The sequence below is a fragment of the Apodemus sylvaticus genome, chromosome 11 (assembly GCF_947179515.1).
Source record: "Apodemus sylvaticus chromosome 11, mApoSyl1.1, whole genome shotgun sequence".
NCBI lineage: Eukaryota > Metazoa > Chordata > Mammalia > Rodentia > Muridae > Apodemus > Apodemus sylvaticus.
Window position 1 is genome coordinate 7322725 of NC_067482.1, and position 23090 is coordinate 7345814.

The 23090-nt window shown below is 41.5% G+C and overlaps 1 protein-coding gene and 1 pseudogene across 4 annotated transcripts in view; one reads left to right on the top strand and one right to left on the bottom strand.

The window, feature by feature from the left end:
- Positions 1-23090, bottom strand: part of Arhgap24 (Rho GTPase activating protein 24) — a 413886-nt gene that overhangs the window by 310951 nt on the left and 79845 nt on the right. The gene's annotated exons all lie outside the window — the stretch shown is intronic.
- Positions 6119-7812, top strand: LOC127696215 (sorting nexin-5-like; annotated as a pseudogene).

Consider the following 23090-nt stretch of genomic DNA (forward strand, 5'->3'; position numbering starts at 1 on the left):
TTTCTTCTTTCTTTCTTCTTCCTTTCTAAATATTTATTTATTTATTTATTTATTTATTTATTTATTTATTTTGGTTCTTTGAGATAGGATCTCTCTACATAGCTATGTATGGCTGTCCTAGAACTCTTTATGTAGACTGTCCTAGCCTCAAATTCACAAAGATCTGCTTGGCTGGGATTACAGGCATGCACCATGAACCCTGACTTATAATGTCTTTCTTATAGCTCATATTTTAAAGATAAAAAATTTTCTTTAAGATAAGTTATATCTTGTATTCTGATGATAAAAAGATACTGGGACCCAGACAGGCGGGGCTGGGAGAAGCAAACCGTTTTCTTTGCCACGTGCCGCTTGTCCTGTGCCCAGCCCCCAACATCCCCCTCCACTTGCTCCATCTGGACACTCTGCACTCTACTAAGAAGGGCTGCTATTCTCAAGTTAGGTAGGAACCCTAAATAAGCAGTTAGCACAGCCATTTAGCTGCAGTGGAAAGCAATAGGTAGAATTTAATAGAAGAGAATCCATATAGTTGTTTTTAAATGAAAGAAAAATCAATAGATTTAGCTTTTATGTGTTTGGTGACCAACTCATACCAACCAGACCTAACATATTAACACTGGTTAAATAATATTTCTGAAGCATGATTTCCAAGCTGTAATTTAGTTTTAAGAGTAGCATAGAAAATATATGCAAAGGGAATAATAAGTGAAAATCTAACTTTAAAAACATCGGCGGCTTGCTGTTACAGAAGGTATCATGCACAGCCTGAGTTTACTAGCCACTGACTCTTTAATGTAGACAATCATTTTTACAAATTGTGACCTTATGTAGTTTTCAGTAATTTTGCTTCAAAAATAATCTAACTTCAAATATTAACCTGGGGATCCATCCCATATACATATACAATTACCAAACCCAGACACCATGGTGGATGCCAACAAGGGCTTGCTGACAGGAGCCTGATACAGCTGTCTCCTGAGAGGTTCTGCCAGTGCCTGATAAATACAGAGGTGGGTGCTCTAAGCTAACCACTGGACTGAGCACAAGGTTCCCAACAAAGTAGTTAAAGAAAGGACCCAAGGAGCTGAAGGGGTTTACAGCCCATAGGAGGAACAACAATATGAACCAACCAGAACTCCTCAGAGCTCCAGGGGACTAAACCTCCAACCAAAGGGTACACATGGAGTGACCCACAGCTCTAGCCACATATGTACCAGAGGATGGCCTTGTCAGACATCAGTGGGAGGGGAGGCCCTTGGTCCTGCGAAGGCTCGATGCCCCAGTGTAAGGGAATGCCAGGACAGAGAAGTGGGAGTGGGTGGGTTGGTGAGCAGGGGATGGGAGGATGGGATAGGGGGTTTTCAGAGGGGAAAAGAGGAAAGGGGATACTATTTGAAATGAAAATAAAGAAAATATCTTTAAAAAATTATTAATTTTCATTCAAAAGAAAGGAGAAAAAAGAAAGAAAGGAAGGAAGGCAGAAAGGAAGAAAGGAAGAAAGAAAGAAAGAAAGAAAGAAAGAAAGAAAGAAAGAAAGAAAGAAAGAAAGAAAGAAAGAAAAAAGAAAGAAAGAAAGAAAAAAGAAAGAAAGAAAGAAAGAAAGAAAGAAAGAAAGAAAGAAAGAAAAGAAAAGAGAGGAAAAGAAAGAGAGGAAAAGAAAGAGAGGGCTGGGAAGATGACTCAGCAGGCAAACATACTTGCCACACAGCATGGGCACCTGAGTCCAGATACCCAGGACACACACAAAGCTGGGTGTGGTAGCTGCATTTGCCATCTTCAGGCAAGACCAGAGGCAGACACGGGAATCCCCGAAGCTAGCATGCAGGCTCCCAGGATACCTAGACAAGACACTTTATACTACACGGAACTCTCTAATGTCTCCATTTCATTCTGTTTGGATGTGGCGGGATCCTCAAGATTCCAGTCCCTCCCACATTCTGTTTTAGGGAGGCTGGTCTTACATTTGAGGCATGTCAGAGCAGGGGAAAGAGGCAGCATTCCGTACTTAACCACAGGCATCTCCGGCCACACAGAAGAGAATTGCCTGGACCCCTGAAAGGGCACGCTCTCCCCCTCTCTCTCTCTTTTCTCACCTCTTTCTACATCCAGTAATTACACAAGCGTCGCTGGGACAAAAATGTTCTGTGAGCACAAAGCAAAGAGCAGCTGCTGTGCTCACCTCAGCTGTTTCCACACAAAGCTTCTGCTATGAGGCTCCGGACCGTGAGTGCTGAGCCGTCTTGCCACCCACTTGCAAAGTCACGCATGACCTTCAGTTCAGCCCCGACTCCAGCCCAAAGCACAAAAGACCACAAGGCAGAGAACAGTTGAAGGCCTTGAGATGATACTGGACTTATAAGAAAGTGTCAGAGTTTCCAAGAAAGCCACATGCTTTTCCAGTCATTGCTTGGTTTGTACTTGCTATGCTCCCTGGCTATATCCAGAAGCTTTGCAAGCTCACTAGATACAAACACAAGCATCTGTGTGATGATGATAGCAACTTTCGACTCAAAGAAAAGCACTAATAGCTCCCTGGTAGGAGTAGTCTCCTCCATGCAAGGCACTTACACTGAGAACAGGGTAGTCTGCTCTGACATTTGAGCCTAAGACACTTCCTCTACTGTCAGCTAGACAGAGTATCAATACCAGGTAATGACTGAAATTAGGCCACTCATTTTAACATGGCCAATCATACTGAGATTCACTCGGTAATTCCTACCTCCAGCATTCATTCTTAGAGCCCTTGGTAAGTTAATAAAGTTTTTATTATTCACACAATCCACACTGCACATCTGTTTGTGAGATGACTCCTTTCCGACTCCTGCAGCCTCGGTGCCCTGTCTCAATGCTGACTTTCCCCCAGGCCCCTATGTTTTATACTTTTTCCATAGCCCGTCTTTATATCTCTCCATCCACTCTGCCTGTTTAGTAGCAGCATGCCTCTGTGCTCCTCCAAGTCGTAGTATCCAGTGCACAAAAGGAAAGCTGATTTCCTAATTCAGCAGAGGAACTTTAAACTTAGAAGCAAATGCTATATACTCTGAATCTCAATTAGAAATTAAACTGTGACTGTCAACCCTAGGTGAGCGTAGCTTAGCTCCTTAGAGAAAATCTGCCATTTCGCCTCATGTCCTCAGGAAAATTATTTATAAATAGCATTCAGCTTCTTTCCCCTGAGTGTTGCATGATGCCGGTTGGTTTGGAGAACAAAGCTCTCACACCATGCACACCCCTGTGCCTTCTGAAGCCTGCTCCGTAGACGGATCTTCATCTGTGAGTCACTAAGTGAAAGGAGCCTGCCCTCTCTCACATGCTGTGCCACCATGCTATGTCCAACTGTGGTAAAGCTAGCAAGAAAGGGGTGTTGGTGATGGTGGTGGTGGTGCAGTGGTGATGTGGAGCATTTGTCTTAATAGAGTGAAGAGCCCGTTTTATTCCAGTTTGCCTTCACTCAGAAACTAGGCCACGAGCCATTTGTGATCCAACCTAAGTGTAACGTATTTTACATCCACAGCTGATCTGATTGTCTGAGTTGCTCTTAGGGGAGAAGTTGCAGTCTCCAGTTTAGTACCTCACAGTAAAACAGTGGGAGGCTGGGTAAAGCTGCCTTTGTTCTATTTCAGCAGGGAATTACACTTCTCTAAATCTCTGAAAGAGAAAAGGAAGGAGGCCTGTCTCTGCCCTTTGTTCTCAGCACTTGTACAACTTTCAGAGTGTGTGTTCCATGGTAAAAAGTTCACTACGGGTTTGCACATAAATTCGGCTCATAAATTGAATAAGAGATTTATAACAGAGAGTGTCTACATGCATATCTACTAGGAGTAATTATCTGACTCAACATTTATCATTTGTTACTAGCTTACAGGTTCATTGAAAGTTAAAGACCATAACTAAGCTGTCCTTTAAGTTTTGTATAGATAAACTCATATCTTATCTCCTACCTTCACACCTGTGGTGTATGTGTTCTTTATGACCTTTGGTTAATGTTTTTTATAACCCCTTGGAATGTGCACTAGGTTTTAGAAGTCTGTTGTTATCTCAGAAGCAATTAAATAGTTCTGTTATGAGAGGGGCTTGAATGTCTTTGTCTGCATTGCCACTCTAAAACGATGGTGACCATAGCATGCTAGTTATTTCTGAAGAATAAACCCTCTTCATTTTTGCATACTATCTGAGTCTGGGGTCTTCCTTCAGTGAATTTAAGACCTTTACATAGTAACTCTGTAAACACATGTACTGAGTGGCTCCTATATGTCCAGTACAGGGCAGCCCTTTCACGTGGGCATCTAATGGTCAGGAGACCCCTTGAACTTATGTGCTGATCTATGGCCAAATCTTAGAGCTGTGATGCCATTTCATCCCTTCCTCTTTCAATGAAGAAACTCCAGAGCCTGCAGCAGTGAGGATGATTCATTGCAGTTTATAATGCGAAATTTTATCAAGCTTTAATACTGGAGCTAATAACTTATGGCTTCACTTGTCTTATATGTAATGACATGTGAGTAGACAAATGAATATGAGGTGTAAGCATGTCTACACATGGGGTAGGCCCTTCCTCATTATACTCGGCCACTCCTCTGTCATAGTTTCACTCTCTCTCCAATTCTCAGTAGGATGACATGGGCATAAGTGCTTTTGGTAAAAGTGCACAGCAAATAAGAATTAATAGAAAGGTGATAGCCAAGCCACCACTGGGAAAGGATTACAAACCACGCTTGCCAACCTTTTCACCTTCCAGTATGGAAACTAAGATCAACAGCTTCCATGAGGACTTGCACCAAATTTGTCGAAGAAAGTGAGGGGTGTTTGTGATTAATTTAAATAAACATTTTAAGCCTATTTTCAATACATTAATCTAAATTGATATATTCATAAACATTTATATATACATATAAAGAATGAAAACACAAAGGTCCCTATTGGGCAAGAAGAATGAGATTAATGGCATCGGGGAGGGAAGAAAACAGAGGCAATAGATGGGTAAATAGGAGCAAGGTAAAAAAAAAAAGTATATGTGGATGAAAACATCACAATAATGCCCATTATTTTGCATACTGACTAAAAACAGTAATTATTTTTAAAAATTAATATTTTTAATAAAATTATAGTGAGATTCCAGCCATAAAATTGGGTCTGCTATAAAAGGACTTCAGTAACAATTTCCAGATCTCTGAGAAACCTTGGGCATGGGGTTGAAGGGACAGGTTCAAACTCTCTGTTCAAATGTGAAGACCTGAGTTTGGATCTGAGGCACACTCTCCAATGGGCACAGCATCATGTACCTGTAACCTCCATTCTGAGTCAGGAAGAGACAGTAGGGCCCTTGGAGCTTGCCTGACTGTCAGCCTAGCCTAAAGATGGAAAGCTCCAGTTTCAATGAAAGACCCTATCTCAGGGGAGCACAGAGGAGGGAGATAGAGGAGGACACCCACAATCATTCTTGTATTGAGCACAGGTGTTGTTCGAGCTAGGATTACCATTGTGGTACTGAATAACAGGACTACAGCACTGTTTGTCATTCATGAAGTCAAGGCAGAAACTCAAACAAAGCTAGAACCTGTAGGCAGGAGTTGATGAAGAGCTCATGGAGGGGTGGTACTTGCTGGTTTGGGCCCCTGGCTTGTTCAGTCTGCTTTCTTATAGAACCATAGGTCACCAGGTCCAGGGATGGAACCACCAAAAATGGGCTGGGCCCTCACCCAATAATCACTAATTAAGAAGATGCCCTACAGGCTTGCCTGCAGTCTGATATTATGGAGGCATTTAAAAACAAACAAACAAACAAAAAACCTCTCGTTCCTTTCTATTTGATCATTTTAGCTGTGTCAAGTTGACATAAAAACAAACACAGGCATATGTATATATATATGGATACAGTATAGATACACACAGAGAGACAGATGCACGCACAAGCATGCACACACACACACACACACACACACACACACACACAGAGTCTGGGTATGTAGAAGTCCCTTATATACAAAAGCACTATATTCCCATATAATATATGCACGGTTCTCACATACATAAATCATTTTCAGTTGCTTATAATACCTGCATCCTCAGAACCTTTTCTTGTGTTTCAACTGAATGAAGAGTTTGTTTTAGCTTCCAGATGGAAGATGTGGTTCCCCCATGCAAGGAAGGCATGGTGGCAGGTATGTGGCATGGTGGCAGGTATGTGGCATGGTGGCAGGTATGTGGCATGGTGGCAGGTATGTGGCATGGTGGCAGGTATGTGGGGTGCCGTGTCCCATCACATCCACAGCCAGGAACTAAAGGGAGATAAATGCAGTACTCCATTCACTTTCTCCTTTTTAGTTACTCCATGAGGCGAGCCCATAAAATGATGCCACCTCATTTAGGATAAGTTTTCCTCCTCAGTTATCCAGTTCTGGATACTCCCTCACAGGCGTGCCTGGAGGCTTGGATCCTAGAAGAGTCCAGATCCTCAAAAGTTAACAACCAGTACTGACCATCACAATAACAATGCAATAGGAAAGCTATGCTAACAGTTGCTGCATTATACTCATTGGAATAAAAAGAACCTGTACATCTTGGCAAACTCGTCTTTTGTCATAGATCCTTCCCCTTCTCCCAGTTTCTGCATCTTCTCTCAAGGGCCATCAAGGTCTGGCTTTGTAGGAGAGGGGGGATTATAAGCCCGGCATAATCTATTGTTTTAATAAGGGTGTCATACAGCCACACAAAGTCTTCATGTTGCCTTGTAACTGAAAACTCTGGGCTCTGGGCTCTGGGCTCTGAAATGTGGGCAGTGTGGTCTTGGTGTGCACTGTAAACTTGACCTTATCTCTCTCACTGGGCGCATCAGCTCTGAAGCGATGAGTCAACATTCAGGTCCACAGACAAGGGTCTCAACCAGCACATGTTAACAAAGAGCCTTCCCTTCAGTTATTCTGTTCATTCCAAGGAGTTCTTTGCTGCCTAAGAAACCAACATCTTTTCCAGAAAGAGTTAAGAAACCAGGTCAAGAACTGGAAGCTGAGCATCTCACTGTCTTCAAGAAGACTGTATCCTCACATCAAGTCTTTCTTCAATGGCTTTCTTCTCACCCTGGTCTCAGTAAAGACGGCAACTTTCATGTTTTCTTAGAATATGATCAGAATCTAATTGTTAGGCAGAAGAATACCAAGGAGATGTTTGGAGGCTTTTTACAAAATGTGGTGAATAGTGCTGATGAAGTCCCTTTTTCTGGAGTTAAGGAGGTAGATGACTTCTTTGAGCAAGAGAAGAACTTCCTTATTTCTGTGCTAAAGCAGACCAAATGACCAGATCTCACAAAAATGTTGCTGATGACTACATCCACACTGCAGTCAGCTTGCATAGCCTGGCCTTAAAAGAACCCACAGTCATCAAAAAGTACTCACTGAAAAGTCAGAACTATTTGAAAAGCTTAGGAAAGTGGAAGATTTAGTCTCATCAGATGAAGATTTAAGACTGACAGAGATCCTCCAATACTACATGCTCAACATACAGGCTGCAAAGGATCACCTATACTGACATACAAAAGCCCTAATTGACTATGAGAATTCAAACAAAGCTTTGGACAAGGCCTGGTTAAAAAGCAAAGAGGTCAAGTTGGCAGAGACTCATCAGCAGGAATGCTGCCAGAAGTCTGAACAGCTTTCTGGATCTGCAGAAGAAAAGCTGACAAACCTCATATGGAAGAGTGAGTGACAGCATTTCGAAAGAACCTCCTCGAAATGTCTGAGATGGAAATGAAGCACACCAGAAACAATGACTCCCTGTTGCAGAGCCGCACTGACTTATTCAAGAACAACTGACCAGTCTTTGAAGGGCACCCATGTGAAAGCCAGCGACACTTGCACTTAAATCATTACTACAAAAAGAAATAGCTTCGACTAGTTTAAAATTATGTGAATAAATATTTTGATTTCTAAAACTCTTAAAAAAAAAAAAAAGGAACCTGTACAGCACAAAGGAACCCTGGACAGCTAGCAATACAGAACCCAGGAGCGACAGTAGCATCTCTGACAGATGGTTGAATGGCAGCTCTCCGAGTGTGGAGGATGGGGCGACAAGCACAGCAAACACCAGCTCAGTGTGGTGTGTAGTGTGCGCTTGCTGCCTCTGGCTCATTGATGTAGAGAGCCGTATTGGGGTTCCATGCCATCTGGCAGGAACTTGACCAAGGTGAAGTTCCTCTCCCAGCCTTTGGGAACTCCTGGGTTAGCCTTAATCCCCTGCACTTAGGGTTGTGTGCTCAGACCAAGGTGAAGACCATTGTTCTTCAAGGACCTGCAGTTTCCGGAGAAACCCTAGCCACCTGCAGAGCAACCAAAACTGTTCTACCTCCAAGTTTCCAGTCTTTAGGGGAAGGGTTTTCCTCTGCCTATATATTTGGAATCTTCCATTAAACTTTGAGACTTTGAGCAGTTGGTGTTGCCTTGGTCTCCATCTCTTTTTGCTACCTTCCCATACATCCCCAGCTTTCCTTCCAGGTAAACCATTCGATGTAACTGTTCGCAGTTACACGTTCTTTGTTTTTGTTTTGTTTTTTTCTGTTTTGTTACAGTACGGGGGAATTGGCAAACTAGACAAATACCACACCACACTAGGAAATACCCCCAAGTCCTCTTTTACCTTCTCAGGCTGAAAGAAGGTCTCACTAATTTTCGCAGGCTAACATACCATTAGGTCAAGAAAGTTTTGTTTTAATTAAAGAAATAAAGACCCTGGCAGTGGTGGCGCATGCCTTTAATCCCAGTAATTGGGAGGCAGAGACAGGTGGATTTCTGAGTTCAAGGCCAGGCTGGTCTACAGAGTGAGTTCCAGGACAGCCAGGGCTATACAGAGAAACCCTGTCTCAAAAAACTAAAATAAAAAAGAATAAAGAAAATAAAAATAAATAAAGAAATTAAATGGGGTTGTGAAAGAAGAAAGGAAGGGAAGGAAAATAAAGGCAGAATGAAGGGAGGAGAGAGGGAGGGGAGGAAGTAAATCTTTCCATTATAAACAAATTAAAACTTTCATTTACATTTAATAGTCATTTGCCAAACATTAGCGCTAACAATTTACTGTCTTGAAATTATACATTAATAATTTAGTCAAGAGCAAACTTTCAACTCTAAAACAGTAAAATTACTAAGTTAATATGAAGAATGCATGTCATCGTGCTGGGCACGTAAAGGCATGCTATAATACAGAAACCAGCAGAAATACCTCTGAGAAATATTGGGTCTTCTGTGCTTATAGTCCTGAAGAAAAGGTGCGTAAAATGAAACCACACTCTGCTTTCAATTTTTTTTTCAGTCCATGTTGAAATGTTCTTCAACATGCAGAATGAGTATATGGTGTATATTTCTTAAAGGATTTTGATGACAGATGTCTCAAATGAGTACCACGGAGAAATCACAAAAACACAAAATTCCATCTTAAAAAAAAAATCACGTCTTACCCTTTACCATTGCTATAAGGGGCGAAATTCTTTGTGACAAAACTGGCTAAGAAAATACGTTGAGCTGGATTCCCTGAGGCATACACAGACTCAACTCTAGTCTCTAGCCAAAAATAATGTACTAGGGACATCCCAAGAGGAATCTCAAATGAAAGGATCAAGAGGCAGCTTGATGTTAAAAAAAATAAAGGAAATTGAAGGTTTATATATCCTAGAGGGACAGAAGATATTGACAGAAACTAGATTCACTGGTTAGAGACTTTGCAAATATGTTCTCATTGCGTTACACCATAGTGTACTATGACTCAGTGGCACAGAGAACTTGTTCAGACAATCGATTTGAAACATAATCGTTCTTTTCTGAGAGCTGAGAAAATACTACAGTGGATCAAGAGCAAGTGTGAGAACCTGAATTCCATCTCAGCGCCCAAGGTAAAAGGTAAGCATGACAAAGTACACATGTTACACATGTAACCCATGTAATCCAAGCACACAGTGTAGGCAGAGAAAGTGGGACATCTGGGGCTTGGTGGACAGCTATCTAGCTATAATGGCAAACCCTAATTCAGGGAAAGTTCCCATCTCAAAACATAAAGTAGAGAGCAACTGTGCAAAACCTTTAGCATCCACAAATGAGAGCTCATGTGTTGTGCACACACACACACACACCACACACACACACACACACACACACACACACACACGTTGTGGATGCACTTGGTGCTGTTTGTATGTTGATCCTAATTCTGCCCTCCTGGGAAGGGTTGCAGACAAGGACTGAGTCATACTCAGGTGAATTCTTGTGAACCAACCCCCTAATGAATAAAGGAGCCAATCACTGGGCAAGTAGGAAGGACTTACAAGTTGGACCGAGGAAGAGAAGAAGCAGAAGAGAGTTATGGTCTTTTCGAACAGGGATAGCATAAGGGTAAGATGTAGCTGTTAGAGTTTTCCAGTATCATGGTGGATCCATCAGGATTTTCCACCAGAAAAATCAGATTTAATAGTGCTTACAAGATAAGGTTTTAGTTGTTGTGCTCAGAGATTGAGTTACCATTGTTTTTTGAGCTAAGTGTGTGTGGTGGTTTTCTTCTTATAGTGACTCGACTAGGTTCCAGAGAGAAAGGTGTCGTGGCAAAACATGGGTTTGCCTTATGTGCACTACAAAGGCAATGGGGGTTTTGAAGCATGGGACTGGTGTGGTAGTGACCCACCAGTGGGAACTTAGCAAGTGGGTGGAGAGATTTTGGAACTCTAAGTCAGAGTGTCCATGAGACAAAAACAGGTCAGCCATTGCCTGCCGGTGCATGGCCAGCCAGGCTCCTGGGGCAGAGAGTCCCAGCAAGAATGCAGAATGTGCTGGTTATTTTTAATATTCCCAAAACATACTCACACACACATACACACACACACACATACAGTCATACACACATATTCATACACACACTCATATACATACACACTCATACATACTCATACACACTCATACACACACACGCACACACACACACACTTTTCCCAATATAAGCTTACCAGCACTACTGTGTCCTATTCTTGGGTATTTCAGTTTTTCTGTTTGTATTAGAAGGCCCATGGAACCGTAGATTAGCGATAGAAGGCATAAGTCCAGAGCTACAGATTTCACCCTACTAGAAATGTTAGCATCATCCAACTCATCTTTGTCTCAGCCAGGATGAAAAAAAAAACATGTAGGTTTTACATGTCAGGGGTGGGGATTCTGACCCTACTGGACCATAGCTGCATCTGCTGCCCAACCCAAGTCACCTGCAGTGAAGTGTCCATAGAAGTCACTGTGAGGAGGTAGCCAGAGGAGCTCGCAGGCTGCTCCTTACATACCGATGGCTCCGAGGCACAGAGTGACTCCTTTCATAGAGCTATCTTTCACTGCAACCTCATCCTGCTGCTGGTTTGCTTTAACAATATCTCGGTGGCCTTTAAAAGAAACAGTTCCACATACTTCTCCATTTTAAATAATAGTCAACATTAAGTTAGAAATGCTATGGGTCAGAGCAGCAATGAACTATTTTAATGGCAGAATCGTCAGAAACCATTGCCTTTGACGTTTTTTCTCTGGGGTTATACATTTGACAGTGAAAAAAGAAGGTTAATGTTGGTGAGACCAGAGAGATGCATTAAAATATTAGGTTCTTCTAATGTCCTGATGACTGATTTAAAGCTGTTTCAGATGTAAAAGGGGCATCATCTCGTAAAGAGGGGAGCCCTACCATAATGAACCTCTTTTCTACATTTCAGAGAATTATTTGCCCCTGTTGTACAGGAGTTCACGAGTTCCATCAGTGTCAATGGACTGGGTATAGACAGTGCACTGTGCTATAGGTGAGGACCCCTGCGCTCATGTCACATATGTACAATACAGGAAAGGAAGTACAACACGACAAGAACTATCAAAGACATAGTTACAGGGTTCAGGCACAGTGCACAAGAGAGCCTCCCAATTTTCACACCCATTTTCCGGGCTGACCTGAGAAGGAAAGAGGGAGTGATGGGCAGGAAACATGATTTTTCCTTTTTGTTCCCTTTAATTAAATGAACAAAACCTATTACATTAAAGGACAGCACAAGGCATTCAGTAGGTAGGAAGCATCATCAGTACAGGATTAAAAAGTACCAGAAAACTACTGTGGAGATTCCATTCCTGTGTGTGTGTGTGTGTGTGTGTGTGTGTGTGTGTGTGTGTGTGCTTCGCACGTTAAATGAATGGCTGACTGGATGTGTCCTAGATACAGGAGTGTCTGAGTGAGAATCTCCAACTAATATAGTTAATCCACAAGTGAGGTTGTTTCCTGGGCCATGCTATTCCCTTAACCGAGAGGGCTCTCCCTGTTTCTCCAGTGGCAGCCTTCTTCATTCCTCGAGCCCATTTCCTTGGAACTGTCTATTGCTTATATCTGGCTATCTCTCTACCCCCAGCACCGTCACATCCTTATCGAGTTAGACTGTATCATACCTGGTTTGACTCTGTGCAAGGCTGCTGCTCTCATTACAGAGCTTCACAGAATAGTAGCTTACTTTTATAATAAAGAAATGCCTGGCCCATGCCCACCTGCATAAATCTATTTGTGAACGAACAGAGAAGGAAGGCAAATGAGTCCTGTCCTAGAAAGTCTGCAGGAGTACAACTGTATCTCTTCTGCTAAAATGCCACTTGGCTTTCTCACTCCTTGTCAGATTTCACTAATATGTATACTTCTGAGAGACAAAGCAAGTTCTCACTGACTCTGGAAGGAAATTTAAATATTTCATGGTAACAAAATAAATGTGACTATAAAATGGGAACTAATTTATAAGCTTATGCTAATAAACTAAGTCTAATAAAATGTAAGTTTTCAGCCCTCATATGACCTGCCCGATGGTGGTTAAGATAATGACCACCAGCTCCAGCACGGGCACGTCACCAAGCCCTCCCTCTTGCTTAACCCCATGCCGGGTGCTGCAAGCCTTTGTTTAGAGGCTCCCATGCCCTGACACAATCTGGCCTTCTCTTTAAGGGAATGCAATACCTTCTGTTCTAAAGAAACCTTTTGTTCTTCTACTACAGAAATCAAGAACTAACTCGTGCTGCCAGTGTGACTAAGGACAATTGATTACAACTATCAGAAACATGAGCCAGTTCTGGATTACGTAATAGTTACATAAATATCTTCTTATGATAAGGTTTCTGTTGTTTCTAATTGTTGGTTTTGAGACAGGATCCCATGATGTACACATGGCTGCCCTGTAGCTACCTATGTAGACGAGGTTGTGTCTCTGCTACCAGAGTAATGGGATTAAAGATGTGTGCCACCCACCATCTTGTCCGATTGTTTATAATTTTATTTTTTTTTAAGTTATGACAGGTAAGTCAGCGACCTCCCATTTTGAGAAGAAGAAGCATCTTAGACCATGGCCCTTTCCTACCTCAGCCCTTCAACAGCGGCCTAGATTGGAAACTCTGACCCAAACCACAATTTAGTGTTAGCTGTTATGGAAATATGACTACTTCTCAGCTTTATCAATCAAGAGTCCTCTATGTGAAAGTAAACTTCAAGGGCTCTCAGCATACTCTTCTATTACATGATAGATATGGAACAATTGAAATTCAGGCTCCCTTCTGTTCAAGCTATGGGGAAGGGAATTCTACTTAGAAAGAATTATAGTGACAGTTGGCAGAGACTAAAGAAATAGTTAAGATTCAGTCACCCAATCAACTTTCACTATAAGACTAATCGTCTTTACTTCCAGGTTCAGGCTTTGCACCAATGATCCTCTGTAGACATTTAATTTTAATTACATGGTAACCAACTAATTTTCCCTATCTAAATTGATTATAAGTGGATGTATACTACAGTATCTTGGTTCCTTTATTTACACCAAAGTCCAAATTCCAGCCTCTCCCAATGCAGCTATTATTCCATTTGACCATCTCTGGGTTAATGTAAGATGGAACAAAGAACAGAGAGACTCAAAGGTATTTGGGAAATCAGAACCTGTTTCTCTAATAAGGGATCCTGATAATGTCTTTTGCATATTATATCAAGAACAAATTAGATGCAGAGGCTAAGGAGAGAAGCAGTAGCTTTTCTTCTTGACAATAATCCCTGGGAACACAAAGGTGGCAAAAGAGACCAATGATAGACAGGACACTTCGTTAGTGGGATCTGTCACCAGAACAGTGGCCAGTCAGAAAGCTCTCCAGCCTTCCACACAAAAGCAGTGTCATGTCTAGATGGAAAAGGAATAAGAGTCCTAGAGGAAAGGCACCCAAGCTTCAACTCTCCCATGTGAAGAACTGCATTAATGCCTTCCACTCCCGGGTGAGCATGTCTGACTCTGTCCCCAGCACTATCCTCTCATCCGCGTTCAAGTCCCCCAGCCTTTTCTTCTAATCCTAGCCCTGAAGTGGAAATACAGTTTAGAAGAGTGCCTTGGCCACATTTCCCAGAGTCCTTTCTAGGACTATGCCTACATAAAACCACGTTCCATTGCCCTCACAAAAGTAGATGGTGGAGGTGGGATAGACCTTCTCACTTTGCGTCGCTGTCTCAGGCTAAGAAGACAACCATTGGCATACTTCCCAACGAGCCATGCCTGTCTCATCTCCAGCAACGCAAGTTGCAGCCATCAGCTTCAGCTCACTAGCATCTTTCTCTTGAGCACGCATCTGTCGCATATGCTTTGTTCCATGAACCCTCAGCCCTATATGAACTGTAATGGCAGCCAGAAATGAGACCCAGACTCCCATTAGTATGAATAGATCAGTGTGTCATAAGGTGAATTCTCTATGACTATGAATGCTACAGAGACTCCACAGATTCATTTAGTGACTCCCAAAACTCTGTGTTAGCTGTGGGCAGATGTGCTGTGTCAGGCATACTCTTCATAAGCCAGCAAGCCATTCCCTGCTCACCTCCCCGTGCACGTGTGCACCTCCCTGCGCACCACCATAGGACTGCTACATGGCTTACTTATTTTGTTTTAATTTTTACTATTCTACCTGGTTTTGCCAATTTCTATAGAAAGCATCATGAGAATCAATGATCACCTGACAAGAACGGAGAGCAACAGTTCATAGCAATGTCATTATTACATTCCTGGAGGGATCAGGCTGCAATGGGAGGTTTCCTTTAGAATCTACCTCTAATCAATTCACCTGCCATCCTAAAATATAGGTATTTGAAACTGAAGAACTGCTTGAGTTAGCTACACTTTAAGATAATATGGCTTACTGTTTTCATGCTAGAGACGTCCTATAAGACTACAAATGTGCTTCATAGTAAACATCTGTAGCTTCTACAAAGATAGCTAGATTTGAACAGTATCAAAACACCATCAGTGGCCATGCCTCAGAATGAATGTCCTTAGTTGCAACATTGTGTGACCTATCCCCAACCTCAAATATAAATGAAAAGACTGAGAAAAAAGACAAAATTTCCCTTCTCTACATCACTGATGGAACACAGGGTCTTGCAAAGTGAAATTTCTACTGAGCTGTCGATTGGAGAAATAGTAACCTAAAAAGACAGTCAATGCAGTGTATACAAATTTTTACCTCCATTGAGAAAAGATGCACTGGTAACACATCAGATGTGTCAAAAGGTGTCAGTTCAACTCCCAAAGATCCATAAATGTTCAAATGGATGGAGTTATAAACTTTTGGGACAGTGACATGAAGCTGTGGTCTCTACACTGACTCCCCTGGACTTATTAATCTTTGAAACTGATTAATTGTTAGAGCATCCAGTCTAAGATTTCTAACTCATCTCATAATCTCAGGTAGAAAGAACTTCAGAGAAGACAGCCTTGTTGGTTTTGTTGTTTTGTTTTATTCCCCTTTAAAATATCCAAAAGCAGAACTAACCAGTAGAAAGCCAACATTAAAATAAATATTGCCTCTTTAACAGTAAGCACAATAATTTAAGCAGGAAGGTATTTTTTTTAATTTTTTTTTATTCGATATAATTTATTTACATTTCAAATGATTTCTTTTTTCTAGCCCCCCCCCACTCCCCGAGAGTCCCGTAAGCCCCCTTCTCTTCCCCTGTCCTCCCACCCACCCCTTCCCACTTCCCCGTTCTGGTTTTGCCGAATACTGTTTCACTGAGTCTTTCCAGAACCAGGGGCCACTCCTCCTTTCTTCTTGTACCTCATTTGATGTGTGGATTATGTTTTCTTAGAGACAAGCAATCATGTCAGTATTTGTGCTGATGGCTAGAACTACCTTCAGCAAGGCTGATTCAAAAATCTAGCTAATTGAGAATATTTACAAAATCTACGTGGGTGGAAAATGAAAATATTACTCACTTCCCCGAAAGGCAAAGGGCCCCAATTTCCAAATGTCTGCGGATATTACTGTGCAAGTTTTACAGACAAGGTTTGAAAAATAATCTTTCTGCAAGAATCATAATCATTTAATTTTTTAGAAAAAAAGATCAACATTGATATTGAGCAAAACCTATAGAAAATGGGGAGTGAAAATTAACTCTGGAGCCAATGAAACTACATCTTGGCATTGAACCGAGGAAATGCAGGAGGAGGAGAGAGGCAAAGCAACACACATCGTGAATGAGAATGGTGTGCCTTCGGCCCTCACAGCACTGTCATTTACAAATGCAGGGGCGACTTGCAAACTATCTCCTTTAAAATCTGGGGGAAATAAAATTCATGGCATCAAAAAACAACGTCTAGGAAAACATTTCAAAATAGACAGTGAGACTCAGCCCTGCAAGGCTCCCTGAATGATGCACTAGCATCTCACTTGCTGATGTGCTGGTGTTCCCTGTCATCTCTGTAGAAAGTTATGAATATTAAATAGCACAGCTAACTAAGGGCAATGCTGATTTATTCAAGCAGTGCTGAACTCTTCAAGCTAGGCCAGGATGACAGCATAATGAACAAACATGTAGGTCCATGAGTCCAGAACTCCAGCCTCAGGTTCTGATCCTTGCCAGCGCCATGACTGGCCAAGCAGGAGGTGTGCATCTATTCATCTGCATTCAGCTTAAAACTTTAGCATATCTTTCCATTGTACTTGGGTCCATATCCAAAGGATTTGTGGAAGGAAGAATCTGGGTTCCTAAAGATAAGCTAAGGAATAGTCTACAAAAGGATAGACTCTGTTGATCTCTTCCAGGAACTATGGCATAGAAAGGAATGGTGAGTTAAAAGAAAAAGCAAGAATTAAAATAAATTTGATAAATTGTACAATATTTTCAGTATCTTAACATTTTCAAAAATAAAAAAAGTGCATGAGAGTCTAAAATAAGAGGCATGGTCCATAAACAGAATGCTGTTTCAAGTTAATCATACGATCGATTTAATAACCCAATAATAGTTATTTAGCTCATGAGAGAATGATGGCCCCATTTATCTTGGAGGATAAAACTCAAACAAATTTTATCTATGACTAATAACTTTTAAAATTTAAGAGTATCACATGATCACTGTGAGTATAATACTGAATAGGAATTATACTGTATGCTAAACTAGTTTCTAGACTGTAATATCAGAGAGAGGTTCTAAGAGTTCCACAAGTTTAAGGGATACCATAATTGGATCTAATTTAGTGTCACCCCATTGCTGCAGCCAGTCTCAGCCTGCACACACCAAGGACAAAGCATGCAGAGAAATGACCACTGGTGCCAGGAAGCACTGCTAGCACCAGGCAGCGTCTGTAGCTTGTCCCTCAGTCAGTCACGTGCTTGGGATGTTTGCCCCATACCTGAGACATAGGTGGGAGAATTAGTGCAGGATAGAAAGGAACAGAAAGTTCTAGCACACCATATTCCAGCAATGGTGATGGCATTCCATCCTGGAAGCCAGAAACCAGAGGGTGTACTTGCCATATCAGAGCTAGAAGGTAAATCAGAAAACCAGACAGTCTCATGCCCAGCTTCAGTGGTGATGGTCGCCAGCCACAAATCCAGCAAAGACAGGCGAAAGCCACAAAAGCATGCGGCCCTGATGCCCCATGCTCCTCCCCCTGCCAGCCCCAGTGTAAGAGACGCCAAAGAGATGATCTTCTCCCCTCCCCTCCCTCCTCCTCTCCTTCCATCTCTCTCCCTCTCTTTCTCCATCTTCTACCTACTTCTCTCTGTCTCTGTCTCTCTCTCACACTAACATGCTCACACACATTCAAATACATGCACGCACATGTTCACACACATGCATATATGTACACTCATTCTCCTACACATACACACACATGCACAGAGACACAGACTCTTAAGCGCACACTCACATACATTCATACACATAGACATATGCACTGTGGCACATACTCTTTCTCTAGCACACACAGAAGAGAGAGAGAGAGAGAGAGAGAGAGAGAGAGAGAGAGAGAGGCAGACAGAGAGAATAGCTTCCTTTCTATAAAACATCAACAACAAGCTGGTAAAACAAGCATACACTGGATTGGGTATGATGGGACATAGATGAACTTTAAACTGAATAAGAGACTTGAGTTTTAGATTAAAATTTAACAATTAAAAATGACCAGTGTGCTTCCTCAGATTTGGACATAATTAACAATGTAACAGCAACTCCACTCGTAAAAGAGATGAAATCATATGTTCACATACAAAAAACTGTATGTAAATGTCCATAAAAGTATTATTCATAATAGCTAAGAAGAAAACACACCTGTCAAACAAACTAAAGTGTGGTATGGTGACACAAGAGCACATTCTCAGGCAACTGAAAATAAATATCCTATGATGTGGATGAAACTCAAAATAAACTACATATCACACACCAAAATCCAAAACGTAAGAGTAAGAATTTCTGCTTTAAGGTTTTTTTCCATGTACATAAAAAGTAAACAAACTGTTTTCAAATTATAATTTATGTAATTGACATTGATTAATAGTCCCTGGATTAAGGAACATGTAGCAGTAGTTTTGGGGAAATGGACAGAGGATGGATTTAGATGGAGATAAAGCTAAAGCCAGGTTGAACAACTGGCAACCGAAGCCTCTAAGAGAAGTTACAAATGGCTGTGAAATGCCAGGAGGAAATCAACCACCAAAATGAAAATGTTCAGAGGAAATCACTACCCTCACACTTCCTGCTCTTTCTGTCTCTGCCAGGAGCACAGGGAAAGTGCTAAAGCCTCTGCTAACAAGACAGGAAAACATGGCAGCCTGGGCTCCGTATGTTGACTTGCATCATGAGCACGAGAGCTTTCAGCCATGAGGGAAAGGCGCAGACCCCAAGGGATCTGTCTCGTGTAGCTTCCCTCCAGATCGGTGCTGACACATCTGTGCTATAGGGAGCTAGGAAGCCAGGGCTTGTTTCCTCGGAAATTTTGCAGAAGAGTTCCTTAAGTCTTCTTGGACACCATGAGAGCCATGTCCAGCAACTCTGAAGGAGCCCCAGAACGATTTAAGCAGAGAGAAAAGAGGACAGTTGTGGGCACTGCTCCTGCTGGCAGGGTGGCTGGGATTTCAGTGTTGGCAACACATGTTACAAATGAAACCGAGCCAGCCATTGCTTGGAAGTTAGCATGGCCACGGCCATGAAACTCCTTGTGAAGCTAAGATACACTGATCATCAAATTGTTTTTCTTCATTATACAATTAATGAAGTGTTTACTCTGGATTCTAACTTCTCCTTTCTGTGTCAGGGTCCTCTGACTGTCAGACAGGTTAGCAGTAATGATGGTGGTGAAGGTAGTGGTGGTGGTGGTGGTATCAGTAGCTTAACGAGATTAGGTTCTGTGTTACATCCTGAAACACTTCATACAGCTCACAATCTATGAGGTAAGATATTTTATGGAAGACCATGACAAAATGTGACAATAGTTTATCCAAAGCCGGGGGCGGGGGCCACTGGGTAAACCTCATATGAATCCACACAGAATGATTGGAGAATCTGCACACAGCAACTGAAGTCAACTTCTTACTGGGAAAATGCTTAGAGTGGAGAAAACCAATTTACAGAATGTTAGGAGGAAGGAAATCCTCATTCTCTAATCCTCTGCCTAACCATCTGTTTTAAGCTCAGTGTCCACAGCCATTCCCCTCATCAGGAGCATAATTTCCCCTATGCAACTCCAGGTATTCTCGGTCCTTCTGCTGGAGCCCTAAGCTGAGGTAAACCCTTTCTTCTCTTAATCTATATCTGGTTGTGGTATTTATCACAGCAACACAAAAGTAACTACCATAGTGAACCACTGCATCTAAGTAACCATCTGTGAGCAATCAAGGACCAGTGCACTCTGATCCTGCTATGCAGTAACCCTTTTATATCCCTTCCTGGACTGCTTGAGGGACAAGGATGCCATGTTGGATTTGGAAGCAAAAGTTAGGAAGTGCAAAAGAACTGGCAGCCTTAGCATCTAAAGTACTTCTTGAAGCAGATTTCTCTCACTTGCTCAGAGACAGACAGGCAGACAGAGACAGACAGATACATACACACATCTATACACACATACATACACAAACACACATACATACACAGACACACACAGACAAACTTACACAATATATACACATAGACACACTACCTATACATTCTATTTCCTACAGAATGCCTGTAGAAACACTAGAAACCTATGCATTGAGTTTAGAAATGATCAATGACATGAATAGCTTGGATATTACCTGAAAGGGACACTCCCATATGGACAGTTAGTGTTGCTTTTCTGTCTATGAAGTGTGAGCATGCGTCGTGAAATCAACCACATACTTTCTCTAACCACTTCCCCACTGCTCAGCCCTTGGGCTGGTCTCCTTCGCTCCTCATTGTAACTTCATGAGTAAGGTCATCTGATCTCACTGGCCAAACAAGCCCATTGACTCAAACTACCTAGTCATTTTCCCAATGTGTCTCGATCTGTCAGCATGTCAGCAAATAGCTGAAGTTCAACACAAAGAATTTTACTCCAGAGGATTTTTTTATCTGACATAAAATACACTACACTTTGTGCATAGAGGCAAGCAATGAGAAATTACTGGACTATGGAATAAAATGATTTGAATTAATCACATCTCTTGAGAAACAACTTCTATGAAATCCCAAAGAATCCCTAAAACCTCATGAGGACATGCAATACTATTCTGTTTCTCTTTAAATACTCAATGCCTCAGACACCATACACAAGTCTCCTGTCTGTCTTAGGTTTGAGAGTGAAATTCGTTTCTTACATTGCAGTATTACTTTAAAGCCACTTAGCTGTGGCTTTGGCTTCTTTGGATTCCTATTCTGTAACAGGGAACAGCAAGGGCCCCAGAGGTTTCTAGATTTCATGAACTCCTGAGTTTCATTAAGAATAAAATTAGACCTTGCTCTTTAATCAACAATCAATTCTGCGCATTTGGAGGTCAGCCCTCAGGTTACAATACTCAGCAGCACCTTGTACTCTGACTTAGGACAATCCATTGTGATCCAATATAATGTCATCTTTATTGGACCCAGCAAAAAACCTTCCCCACACATGTGGATCAATATCTGTGGTGGAAAGTCTAAACTATATTAATTGGGTTGGTGCCTGTCTGGCTTTTGGCCATTTTCTCAGAAGTCTCACACTAGATTCTAAAAATCGATGCTTCCCGCTGCTCTCCTAGCATAGAAGTATGTTGAGGGAATTCATCAGCATGGCCCAAGGCAAAACTTAGCTTTTATTTAAATTATAGTATACTTCAGGAAATAAGACAGATTGTCCCCTAGGCTCTTTAACACACCCATGGCTTTTAGAAATAGTAATACCCATGTCAAACAGCTATAACTGAAGTCTTGGCTGTTGGTCATTATTTAATATTTGTGTTTTTATCTTATGTGTATCAGTATTTTGCCTGCATGTATGTATGTGTCCCAAATGTATGTCTGGTTCCTTGGAACCAGAGTTCCGGTTGTGACCTGCCATGTGGGTGTTAGAAACCGAACCTGGCCCATTTAAAAAAAAAAAAAAAAAAAACTCAGCTCTTAACTGCTGAGTCATCTCTCTTAGCCATGTCATAATTATTAATGAAAGATGAACAAGTGATTATTTTCATAAACTTGGTTTAAGTCTGTTTAAAACAACCTTAAAAAATAATTTATTCCAAAGCTTAGCAGTGTATGGTGAGGGAAAAATATTTTTGTAATCTACTGTATAGTTTTTAACTTTTTCTCCATATGTAAATATCACTTTATTATAAGATTAAAAATCAAAATGAGAAATAAATCTGAAAATGCAGGAAAATATAGCTATATAAAATACTGACGGCATCAGCCTATGCATGATAAAATTACTGGTAGGGACATAAATAGCCGCATGAGCCAATTGTCTGTGAATAAAGTTTTTCCCTGCATTAGAGCATTCACTTGTCACCTGCCAGTTCTCAAGAGTTTCATCCTAATGAACTAAAATTGCAAGGTTCATTATCCATTTCTAGAAAAATAACATGTAATAAAGGTATTTAGTTTTGTGTATTTTTAAGTTGAATAGGTAAGTGATTACTTTTGACATAAGTTTCTAATGTACTGCAAGAAAGCTTTAGCTAGGGCTGTTGAGCTGCTGTCAGTCACACTTAGAAAATGGTGAACTTGAAGCAAATTTGCCTTCTACTCAAGAAAGAAACATAGGAGAAGTGGTACTGAGACTTCTGAAGTCCTACAACTTGGACAGGTGGCTGGGCATCTGGGAGGCCACAAACAATGAGGAAGAGAATGAGAAAGGTTGCTAAGTCCACCTAATCAAGACTGTGATACAGTAAATCAGATGTCCATCAAGTTCTGAGATAGATGAAAGTTGAAGACACAGATGGAAGACAAACCTAATTGGGAAAATTGTGTCATTAACAGGTTGTCAACATATTAGGAAATGGCTGTCGAGATTCCTAAGAGAGTAACACAGGATTGGGCAGTTTGTCTAGAAATTGCTTCCCACTGTCTAGATGGAAATCCAATCTCTGCCTAGAACACAGAACCCTTCACATATGACCCCATCTCTCTCTCTAAGTCTCTTGACCTCTCTCCACACTTTCAAACATGGAGCTTCTATTGTCTGAATGTGAAATGTCCCTATAAACCAGGAATGGTAGTGTATGCCTATAATATGCTTACCTGGGAATTTAAGGCAAGGGAATACCAACTCATAATCATCCATGATGACACAGCAAGTTCAAGGTCAAGCTGGTTGACATAAAAT